The sequence below is a fragment of the Mus caroli genome, unplaced genomic scaffold (genome assembly GCF_978045245.1).
Source record: "Mus caroli unplaced genomic scaffold, Mus_caroli_1 scaffold_13, whole genome shotgun sequence".
NCBI lineage: Eukaryota > Metazoa > Chordata > Mammalia > Rodentia > Muridae > Mus > Mus caroli.
The window spans coordinates 48,926,856-48,939,679 of NW_028227268.1; the positions used below are offsets into that span (position 1 = coordinate 48,926,856).

Here is a 12,824-nt window from a genome sequence, read left to right on the forward strand (position 1 = left end):
CTTGCCTAAAAATTCTATTATACTGTGACAATGGGATTTCAGGGTTTAGAAATGAAAGCAGCCTACACATGGAAGCAATAATATCTTAAAACAATATTCAATAAAAAGGCACAATTCAAAATTCTATGAGCTATTGCCTACATTCTACTTCTGTAAATGTGTGTGTGTGTGTGTGTGTGTGTGTGTGTGTGTAGAAGTACTTACATAGATCAGTGGGTGGGATATGACATCATAATAAAAGAAAAAATAACCTAAAGGTCACAAAGAAGACTCTGTGGAAACAGAAAGAGTTGCAGGTGTGCATGCTTCTATTGAAAATTACACAAAGGCTCAAGTGCAGATGTTTTCCGGTCAGTGAGAAGACCTAGAGGCAAGATTGGCTTCATATGGAGATGATGTGTTTGTTTTGTGACCAGAAGAGTATAATTAATTGGGTTTACGGGCCATCAACTACCAAGGAAAACTGAGAAAATAAATGAACCAGGGTCATCACATCACAGTAAAGCAAAGAATAAAAATTAAAGAAAATCTCTTTATTCTGTAGAAGTGAGGCAAGATAGTAAAATTGGTCTACAGTCTCATACATCCTTACCTATTGCCCCTCCACGTGAGATGGAAAGTCACTGCACCTCACATTCTTCAGACTTTGAAACAAAAACTTCTTTATTTCTTGAGATTATCACAAGGGTAAAAAAAGACCATTTACTATAAACAGGTGGTTTACAAAATAAAAATATGAAACATCTGTGAAGCATTACCAGCTTCTATCTTTCTTTCTTCTTTCTCTCATCTTAGAGAAGTAAATAGTGAATAGTGCCTAGTTATTAACCAACTTCAAATTAAGTAAAAAATGTATAAAAGTAGCACTATTGTACAAAGCAATTCCTCCACATTTGTTTAGGATCAAGACTAGTCATAAAGAATAACATGTATTGGAATTAATGGACCTAAGAGAAAAAAAAATATGTCAATGTAAGTGTGGAAAAATTTTAGAAGGATGTTGGGTGGTGGAGATATTTCATTGTTATTGAGTGTAATAAATCCATTACTTAGATGATTTTAACTGAAACATCAGTGAACATGGAAGTCATGGTAAAATAATAAAAAGTTGCAGTAACTTAAGAGGAACAGAGACTATATTAGACAATACCTCATCCACTATGCATTTCCAGGATCATTTATGCAAGATAAGAATGAAAATGTAGCCAGATATCCAAGATAATTTTCCTTACTTTGCCTACTATGCTAAACTTTCTTTCTTGTGTATTGTACAATTATATAATATGACCTTTCATGTAGGTCCTGTGATAGAGGACAAAATCTGATATAAAATATTAACATAAATACATTTATTGCATAAAAGCAGGTAACAATTGCAAGTGCTACCTACCATTACAGAAAGATTTACTTACTGCAGGTAACTCTTATTAGGGCCCTCTTCATGTCTCTGCTCCTCAGGGTGTAAATAAAGGGGTTCAACATGGGAGTCACCACTGTGTAGAGCATGTCCATGGAACTCTCCTTTACAGTGGAATTATTACCTAATGGACATAAGTAGAGACCAATGACTGTCCCATAGAACAGAGACACCACAGACAGATGGGAACCACAGGTAGAGAACACTTTGTAGATGCCATGGGTAGATGGAACCTTAAGAATGGAGGAGATGATACTTTCATAGGCTATAGCAATGAGGATGAATGGAATAGTAATGACAAACCCTCACATGATAGCTATCATCAACTTATTAACATGAGTGTCTGAACAGGTCAGCTTTAGGAGAGCAAACAGGTCACAGAAAAAGTTGAGGAGCATGTTGCTCTCACAAAAAGACAGTCTTGCTGCTAGTAGGGTGTGCATCATGGCATGGAATGATGTCAGTAGCCAAAAAAGCAGCACTAGACAAGTACAGAGCTCGGGGCTCATGATGCTGGTGTAATGCAGAGGGAAGAAGATGGCCACATAGTGGTCATAAGCCATGGCCATGAGAATGAAGTTCTCAAGGTATTCAAACAACAGAAAGAAGAATATTTGTGCCAGGCAGTCTGCATAGGAGTTGGATGTGTCCTCGCTCTGTGTATTCTGCAGCAGTTTAGGCATTGTGACAGAGGAAGAAGGACAAGTTTCTGAGAAACAAGTACATGGGTGTGTGGAGATGGGAGTTCAGTTGAACAAGGATAATGATTAGCTTGTTTCCCAGAATGGGGGAGAGGTACATGGCCAGGAACAAGGCATAGAAAAGGTGCTGGTGCTCTGTGCACATGGGCAAGCCCAGGAGGAGGAACTGGATGATGACAGTTTGGTTGTTCATTCTTCTTCTTCTCCCACAGGAGAAATTATACTGAACAACCCTTCAGTAGTATAGTACTGGAGTACTATACTACTGTACAGGGCTGTGTTGAACTGGTATGCTATAGAAAGAAAAATGTCATAATGAGTAATTGTAATGTAATGAATGCATTAATACGAATGGGATACATGATGACCATGAAACAGATACTAGCACAGGAGGTGGAAGTCTTTGGAGACAGAGAAAAGAAGAAAGCTATTATACCTGGAAAACTGTCAAGAATAACACAGGAATTTCAATTGACAGCAAGACACTTGCTTCTTTTCCTGACCATACCCAACTCTGCTGAAGCTGAGCAATAGTTTCTGCTTCATGATCCTCCTCACCTACATTTTATTTGTGGACACAGGATAGCAGCCTATGTAATCATCATCTATCTGCATCATCTCTACCCATACCCCTGCTGTTATCCATCGGCCATACGTTCCCAGCATCCCAGAGGAGTCCAAATCCTCTATAATCAATTAAAGACAAGAATTACTCAGGACCTTTCTGGAACCAATTAACCTCAGAGATCTCTAGTGAAAAACCACTATTTGCTATACATAGGTGAATATAGAATTTAAATAACAATGAATAAACTACTACATAAATAGCAGAAAGAAGAAAAAAAAAGAAAAGATGCATATACATTCCCTGTACAGGTAATCAGCATGGCTTCTGTTGACTGGAGCCCACTTTGTTAACAGGGAAAGGGAAAAGGGTAACTGCAAAACATACCACATTATCAGGGATTTTCTGATTATTAATAATTTACAGTGTTTTATACAATAAAAATTTGCATAAGAAACCATCAGTAGTTTTTATGGTTTTCGATGTGAGTCTAGCCTTTAACTGCTGAGCCATCTTTCCAAACCACCCAACAATAGTTTTTATGAACAGTGAGACCACAGTAAACCACACACATTAGAAAGCTTCTATGGACAGTACCTCAGTTCAACAAGACTGACTACCTGTAAGAGGATTTGGAGCATTGATAAAAGTTTCTGAAAAATTTTAAACATCATCATAAAACATTCTCTCTGTACCAGTGTGAGAATAGGGCAGGAAACACATTCAACCCCCAGGTAATATTGCTCCTTATTCATCTTAATTTTATTTGGTATCTTAGACATAATTAACAATACTTTTAAATGATTTTCAGTTGATTAATTTATTTGTGAGTGATTAAATTTTGTTTGTTAGTATGGAAACAGTAAGTGGGATCTAAGTGTGTGTCCAGGATTAGGCAGTGCTGACTGCTCTGGTTGTTTAGAACAACTGAAGTTTTGCTTGCCAATCAATTAGTTTTAATTACCCCAAGAATAGTAATGCCATCTACTCTCTGAGTATTGGTTGTCATGATAAACAAAGTGATTGGACGGTAGACTCAAGTTCTAGTTCAATTATTCCTAAGTACTGTGATCTTCACTAATATAACTATATTGCCTTAGCATTTTCAATGTCATTCAAGGCATTTGCATTACAGTTTCAAATCCATAGCCTCTCAAAGGATTCCTGTGTCCATTCACAGATACTGTCACCTCCAACCATCCACAGGCAACTCCACTCTATGCTCTTACAGATTTTCCTATTCTTGATATTTTATTTGAATGTAAGCTCTTCATGTTTGGCTTCTTTCTGTTTGTATGTTTTTAGGGTATGTCTGTATAATTCTACATCAGAATAATTAACTTTTAAAATAATAGAAAACTAGAAGAGGAAAGAAATATCCAATGAAAGAAATAAATTCAACCTTTAAATTGCAAAAAATTGACTTTTATTATTGGATAAAATGTCATTGTATATATATGTGTATATATATATGCCATAGTTATTTGCATAATCATTTGGTGATGGTTCTTTCTACTTAGGGACAAAGAGAAGTGGCACTTCTGTGAATATTAATATACAACCATTCTTATGAATCATTGTAGATTTGTAGCTACTCATATGGCAATTATACATTAAAAGTGTTTTTGGCTTTTTTACTTTTAGCTTAATTTAAATGAAAAAAATATTTTCATGTATATTACCCTACAAGGTAGTTCAATTCTTTAGAGCATTTTTATTTACACTTAGTTTGTTAGCCATCTACCCAATACCTTTTTTATCCCAATGCTCTGTTGCATGTTTCTGCATTAACCCTGCAGGAATTAGGTATTCACACAGTCTTTCAAATTGCATGTTTTCTGTTATGGTTGTGTATCTCTCCCTAAAGGCCTTCATTTTCCCCTCCTCATGAGACATTGTTAGTGTTCTTTTCTTTATATACAATTGCAATGAATATAAATATATAAAGGTTATTAATGTGGCTAGAGAGATAGCTCAATGCTAAAGAGTACTTGCTGATCAAATTTCCTTTCCCAACACTAATAGGGCAACTCACAAAATTTGTAATTCCAATTATGGAAAATCCAACACCCTCTTTTGGTCACTGTGGGCAACAGTCATTCAATATTGCACTGTTAACATATATAAAAGCAAAAAAGGCTCATGCACATAAATGAAAATAAAAATCAAATATTCTGATTTGATTTATGCTACTTTAATAATAAGTTCTTCTCCAAGATTTATAACTTCCCTAGCTCCAGGTATTTGGCTCAACAGATATGTGAACAACATAACATATGCACCTGAATTAATCAAACTGTATAGAGGTACATATTTTCACATTTCATTCATGATCTTTAGGCATTAAGACGAATCAATTTCATTTCAATAGAAAGAAGAACATCAATAAAAATTGGCATGCAAATATCCCTGAAGAAGATGTGAAGGGTTAGAACATATGCTGGGCAGAGCAGGATAGATAATGTGTTAATTCTATTTTGGGTCTTAGTAAGAAATGACAGTACTGTGAGTTGTGTCTTGGGTATTCCTAGCTTTGGGGCTAATATCCACTTATCAGTGAGTGTTTACCATGTGTGTTCTTTTGTGATTGGGTTACCTCACTCAGGATGATATTTTCTAGTTCCATCCATTCGCCTAAGAATTTCATGAATTCGCCGGGCATGGTGGCGCACGCCTTTAATCCCAGCACTCGGGAGGCAGAGGCAGGCGGATTTCTGAGTTCAAGGCCAGCCTGGTCTACAAAGTGAGTTCCAGGACAGCCAGGGCTATACAGAGAAACCCTGTCTCAAAAAAAAAAAAAAAAAAAAAAAAAAGAATTTCATGAATTCATTTTTTCTAATAGCTGAGTAGAACTCCATTTTGTAAATGTACCACATTTCCTGTATCCATTCCTCTGTTGAAGGACATCTGGGTTCTTTCCAGCTTCTGTCTATTATAAATAAGGCTGCTATGAACATTGTGGAGCATATATTCTTGTTATATGTTGGGTCATATTTTGGGTATATGCTCAGGAGTAGTGTACCCTGGGTCCTCAGGTAATACCATGACAAATCTTCTGAGGAACCTCCAGATTGATTCCCAGAGTGGTTTTACCAGCTAACAATCCCACCAACAATGGAGGGGTGTTCCTTTAACCACATCCTTGCTAGTATCTGCTGTCACCTGAGTTACTGATCTTAGCCATTCTAACTGGTGAGAGGTGGAATATCAGAGATGTTTTGATTTGCATTTTCCTGATGACTAAGGATGTTGAACATATCTTTAGGTGTTTCTTGGCCATTTAATATTACCCAAATGAAAATTCTTTGTTTAGCTCTGTAGTCCATTTTTATTAGATATTTTCTTTATTTACATTTCAAATGTTATCCCCTTTCCTAGTTTCTCCTCCAAATATCCCCTAACACCTGCCCCCTCCCCCGTGATCCCATACCCACCCACTCCCATTCGTGGTCCTGGGGCATAGAGCCTTCACAGAACCAAGGGTCTCTCCTCCCATTGATGACCAACTAGGCCATCCTCTGCTACAAATATAGCTAGAGCCACAAGTTACACCATGTGTTTTCTTTTATTGGTGGTATAGTTCCAAGGAGCTCTGAGGGTAGTGGTTAGTTCATATTGATGTTCATTCTATGGGGCTTCAGTCCCCTTCAGTTCCCAGGATATTTCTCAGGCTCCTTCATTGGGGATCTTGTGTTCAATCCAATGGATGCCTTTGAGCACCCACTTCTGTATTTGCAGGCACTGGCAGAACCTCACAGGAGACAACTATATCAGGCTCCTGTCAGCAGGCTCTTTTTGACATCTGCCTGGTGTCTGGGTTTGGTGGTTGTTTATGGAGTGGATCCCCATATGGGACAGTCTCTGGATGGTCATTCCTTCAGGCACTGCTATGAACTTTGTCTCTGTAACTCCTTCCATGAGTATTTTGTCCCCCATTCTAAGAAGGAATGAACTATACACTCTTTGGTCTTTTTATGCCTTGAGTTTCATGAGTTTTGCAAATTGTATCTTAGGTTGTCTAAATTTCTGTGCTAATACCTACTTGTCAGTGGGTGAATATCATGTGTGTTCTTTTGTGATCAGGTTACCTCACTCAGAATGATATCCTCCAGATATATTCATTTGCATAAGAATTTCATAAATTCGTTGTTTTAATAGCTGAATAGTACTCCACTGTGTAAATGTACCACATTTTCTGTATCCATTCATCTGTTGAGGGACATCTGGGTTCTTTACAGCTTCTGACTATTATAAATAAGGCTGCTATAAACATAGTGGCGCATATGTTCTTATTACAAGTTGGAACTTCTTCTGAGTATATGCCCAGGAGAAGTTTTGCTGGATTTTCTGGTAGTACTATGTCCAATTTTCTGAAGAACTGCCAGACTGATTTCCAGAGTGTTTTTCAGCTTGCAATCCCACCAGCAATGAAGGAGTGTTTCTCTTTCTCCACATCCTCCCCAGCATCTGCTGTCACCTGAATTTTTGAACTTAGGCATTCAAAATGGTGTGAGGTGGAACCTCAGGATTGTTTTGATTTGCATTTCCGTGATGATTAAGGATGTTGAACATTTTTTCAGGTGCTTCTCAGCCATTCCGTATTCCTCAGTTGAGAATTCTTTGTTTAGCTCTGTACCCTATTTTTAATAGGATTATTTGATTTTCTGGAGTCCAGCTTCTTGAGTTCTTTGTATATAATGGATATTAGTCCCCTATTTAATTTAGGGTTGGTAAAGTCCCTTTCCCAATCTGTTGGTGGCCTTTTTGTCTTATTGACAGTGTCTTTTGCCTTATAGAAGCTTTGCAATTTTATGAGGTCCCTTTTGTCGATTCTCGATCTTACATCATAAGCCATTGCTGTTCTGTTAAGGAATTTTTCCCCTGTGCTCATATCTTTGAGTTTTTTCCCCCACTTTCTCCTCTATAAGTTTCAGATTCTCTGGTTTTATGTGGAGTTCCTTGACCAACTTTGACTTGAGCTTTGTACAAGGAGATAAGAATGGATCAATTCGCATTCTTCTACATGATAACTGCCAGTTATGCCAGCATCATTTGTTGAAAATGCTGTCTTTCTTCCACCAGATAGTTTTAGCTCCCTTGCCAAAGATCAAGTGACCATAGTTTTGTGGGTTCATTTCTGGGTCCTATATTCTATTCCATTGATCTACCTGTTTGTCACTGTATCAGTACCATGCAGTTTTTATCACAATTACTCTGTAGTACAGCTTGATGTCAGGCATGGTGATTCCAAGAGGTTCTTTTATTGTTGAGAATACTTTTCCTATCCTAGGTTTTTTGTTATTCCAGATGAATTTGTAAATTGCCCTTTCTAAATCAGTGGAGAATTGAGTTGGAATTTTGATGGGGATTGCATTGAATCTGTAGAATGCTTTAGGCAAGATAGCTGTTTTGACTATATCAATCCTGCCAATTCATGAGCATGGGAGTTCTTTCCATCTTCTGAGATCTTCTTCAATTTCTTCCTTCAGAGACTTGAAGTTCTTATCATACAAATCTTTCACTTCCTTACTTTGAGTCATACCCAGGTATTTTATATTTTGTCACTATTGTGAAGGGTATCATTTCACGAATTTCTTTCTCAGCCTATTTATCCTTTGTGTAGAGAAAGGCCATTGATTTGTTTGAGTTAATTTTATATCCAGCTACTGCACTGAAGCTGTTTATCAGGTTTAGGAGTTCTCTGGTGGAATTTTTAGGGTCACTCATATATGCTATCATATCATCTGCAAATAGTGATATTTTGACTTCTTCCTTTCCGATTTGTATCCCTTTGATCTCCATTTGTTGTCTAATTGCACTGACTAAAGCTTCAAGTACTATATTGGATAGGTAGGGAGAAAGTGGGCAGCCTTGTCTAGTCCCTGATTTTAGTGGGATTGCTTCCAGCTTCTCTCCATTTACTTTGATGTTGGCTACTGGTTTGCTGTAGATTGCATTTATTATGTTTATCTATGGGCCTTGAGTTCCTGATCTTTCCAAGACTTTTATCATGAAGGGGTGTTGGACTTTGCTGACTGCTTTCGCAGCGTCTAGTGAGATGATCATGTGGATTTTGTCTTTGAGTTTGTTTATATAGTTGATTATATTGATGGCTTTCCATATATTATACCATCTCTGCATCCCTGCCTGGGATGAAGCCTACTTGATCATGGTGGATGATCATTTTGATGTGTTATTGGATTCAGTTAATGAGAATTTTATTGAGTATTTTGCATTGATATTCGTAAGGAAATTTGGTCTGAAGTTCTCTATCTTTGTTGGATCTTTGTGTGGTTTAGGTATCAGAGTAATTGTGGCTTCATAGAATGAATTGTATAGAGTACCTTCTGTTTCTATTTTGTGAAATTGTTTGAGGAGAATTGAAATTAGGTCTTCTTTGAAGGTCTGATATAACTTTGCACTAAATCCATTTGGTCCTAGGCTTTTTTTTTTTTTTTTTTTTGGTTGGGAGACTATTAATGACTGCTCTACTTCTTTAGGGTATATGAGTCTGTTTAGATCATTAATCTGATCTGAATTTAACTTTGTTACCTGGTATCTGTCTAGAAATTTGTCTACTTCATCCAAGTTTTCAAGTTTCACTGAATATAGCCTTTTGTAGTAGGATCTGATGATGCTTTGGATGTTCTCAGGTTCTGTTCTTATGTCTCCCTTTTCATCATTTCTCATTTTGTTAATTAAGATACTGTCCCTTGCCCTCTAGTGAGTCTGGCTAACGGTTTATCTATCTTGTTGATTTTCTTAAAGAACCAGATCCTGGTTTTATTGATTCTATGTATATGTATAGTTCTTTTTGTTTCCACTTGGTTGATTTCAGCCCTGAGTTTGGTTATCTCCTGCTGGCTACTCCTTTTGGGTGAATTTGCTCCCTTTTGTTCTAGAGCTTTTAGGTGTGCTGTCAAGCTGCTAGTGTGTGCTCTCTCTAGTTTTTTTTTTTTTTTTGTTTGTTTGTTTGTTTTTGGCGGCCTTCAGAGCTATGAATTTTCCTCTTAGAAGTGCTTCATTGTGTTCCATAAGTTTGGGTATGTTGTGGCTTCATTTTCATTAAACTCTAAAAACTCTCTGATTTCTTTCTTTCTTCCTTAACCAAGTTATCATTCAGTAGAATATATTCAGCTTCCAAATTAATGTTGGCTTTTTATTATTTATGTTGCTATTGAAGATCAGCCTTAGTCCGTGGTGATCTGATAGGATGCATGGGATAATTTCAATATTTTTGTATATGTTGAGGCCCGTTTTCTGACTGATTATATGGTCAGTTTTGGAGAAGGTACCATGAGGTGCTGAGAAGAAGCTACATCCTTTTGTTTTAGGATAAATTGGTCTGTGGATATTTGTTAAATCCATTTGTTTCATAACTTCTGTTAGTTTCCATGTGTCTTTGTCTAGTTTCTGTTTCCAGGATCTGTCCATTGGTGAGAGTGGGGTGTTGAAGTCTCCCACTATTATTCTGTGACATGCAATGTGTGCTTTGAGCTTTACTAAAGTTTCTTTAATGAATGTGGATGTCCTTGCATTTTGAGCATAGATATTGAGAACTGAGAGTTTATCTTGGTAGATTTTTCCCTTTGATGAGTATGAAGTCCCCCTCCTCATCTTTTTTGATAACTTTGGGTTGGAAGTCTATTTTATTCGATATTAGAATGGCTACTCCAGCTTGTTTCTTTGGATCATTTGCTTGGGAAATTGTTTTCCAGCCTTTTACTCTGAGGTAGTTTCTGTCTTTCTGTACTCCATTTTTAATATGGTTATTTGGTTGCTGTTTCAAGAAGAAGGAAGACCAAAGTGTGAATTCTTCTGTTCTTCTTAGAAGTGGGAACAAAATACTCACAGGAGGAAATATTGAGACAAAATGTGGAGCAGAACTGTAGTAAAGGACATTCAAAGACAGCCCTGTTGGTTAAAAGTGGTGGCCCATGTCTGGCCCAGGGAGCAGGCTGCTGGGCAAGGCAGGATATGGTAAGTTTGACTGTGCACACCCCATGTGAGACCACACCGGGGTGAGGAAGCGCAGTCCCCAAGGAACTGCTTGGAGCTGGCTAGTGGTTTTCCAGGAAGCATGGAGACAAGGGATGGCAGGTTTTAGCTCCTAGACACCATAGATGCCACTCAATGTCAAGGAAGATCTGAGAATGGAGTAGGGGTCCATGGTGTTGGCTCTGGCTCGAGGGCAAAGAGAAAAGGGCAGGAAGCAAGCTTCGGCTGGTTCTCGAGGGGACAAGAGTGTCCTTCCTTTGTTCAGGTGCACAGCTTGGCTTGGTGGAGACCATGGCTGAGAATGTAGACAGGCCTTCTGTGGCAGATTAGACACCAGGGTCTTTAGAGGAAGACCTTTTTCATTGTTCTCCATGGCAGGTCCAATGAGAAGAGACTGTCCATGGTTTTAAGGCATTTATTGTCATGGTGGAGAGTTGTGATGAGTGAAACCATATCCTCCTTTCTCAGGGCAGGCCTGAGGTTAAATACCTTTTGCAGGAAGGAGTGTCTGAGAAGGAGAGCTTAATTGGCTAAGCCCTTCAGACCTTTAGGTGCCTCATTAAAATGGAGATCTATCTTAAGGCTACATGATCTGTGCTCATGTTCTCTACCTGTGGAGGGACTTGGGGCCTTGCTCTGCATGACTGATAGCCAAATAATTATGGAGAGCTGAGGCCTCAAGTCAGGAGCCTGGTGTCTAGGAGTGTGGCAGGTAAATGCCTTCCATCCCTTGCAGTTATCTGCTAAGTCTCCAGGGTTTAAATCTAGCTGGACCAGAAAACAGGTTGCCTTTCATGGTCCCACACTTCCCCACCTGGGGATTCATCACATGTACAGAAACCAAACCAAGACACTATTGCAGATGCCAAGAAGTGCTTTCTGACAGGAGCCTGATATGCCTATCTTCTGAGAGGTTCTGCCAGAGCATGACAAATACAGAGGCAGATGATCGCAGCCAACCATTGGATCCCCAATGGAGGAGTTAGAGAAAGGACAGAAGGAGCTTAAGAACATCAACCCTCAGTGGATTGTATTTAAATGTGGATTTGCTTATATGTATGTGTAACAACAAAGGATAGAGAGAGAAGGCACTGTATTTTGGATGAGGTGTCAGATAAAGGAGGGGTACACAGGAGGGGAGAGGGTAAGTGATGTAATCATATTTTAAAGAAAAAAAAAGTCCAGCATGGATGTGGCAAGGGTTCATTATGTCCCACTCCTGGCTGAGAAGATATCGACAGTTGATGGCTGCCAGGGGAGGGAGAGCCGCTTTTGTTTGAGTGTTGGTGGCTACTGGCAGGTTGCCAAAAACTGCAGTAGATAATCCCATAGCCATGTGAATCTGGCCAATACTAATCAGACACTGGGCTATATAGTGATGATGATGATGATGGTGGTGGTGGTGGTGATAAAGATCCTAAATTTGTAAAAGAGATGTACAGGGGAAAAGGTCTAAAGCGAGTGGGAGGGAGAGGCTTAAAAAATATATGATTAAAATACCTTATATACATCTAAAGAATTAGCAATTAATAAAAATAAACACTTTAAAGTAAGGTAGCATTTACTTTAACTCAGAATCTATGAATTTTTAAAGTTTTACAATTGTATATTTGCATATATATATATATATATATATATATATATATATATATACACACACATGCAAAATATTGATTACATGCCTATTCACACAAATCAGGCAAAGAATTCATTACACTGTTTTCTCTTATTTTTATAACTTAATTTATTTCTTTAATTTATCCACTTTACATCTCATGCACTTCCTCCCTTCTGGTCAACCCATTTGACAATTAATCCTCCATTTCCCCTCCCTTTTTCCTCCGAGCAGGTGGGGACACCCCCCCAGGTATCTCTCTACCCTAGCACTTCAAGACTAGGTGCTTTCTCTCCCACTGTGGCTAGGCAAGGCAGCCTGAGGCCGTAAAAGCTGAATTATAGTCCCCTCTTCCCTATCTCTTCCTGAACTCCCATGCCATCCAAGGACATGAGTTATGCCTGAGCCCGGCCTGACACCCAAGGCTATCAAGGAGGATCTATGCTCCGGAGATAAGATGCAGAGTGCCCGCTGCCTAGCGCCTGACTTCGGCCCCCATGTCAGCAGATGCCCGCTTCTTTGTTCTTT

General features: G+C 38.5%; 1 pseudogene; it reads right to left on the reverse strand.

Moving 5' to 3' along the window:
- Nucleotides 1-1,404: 1,404 nt before the first annotated feature.
- LOC110305609 (olfactory receptor 1496-like) lies at nt 1,405-2,311 on the reverse strand (annotated as a pseudogene).
- Nucleotides 2,312-12,824: the final 10,513 nt, after the last annotated feature.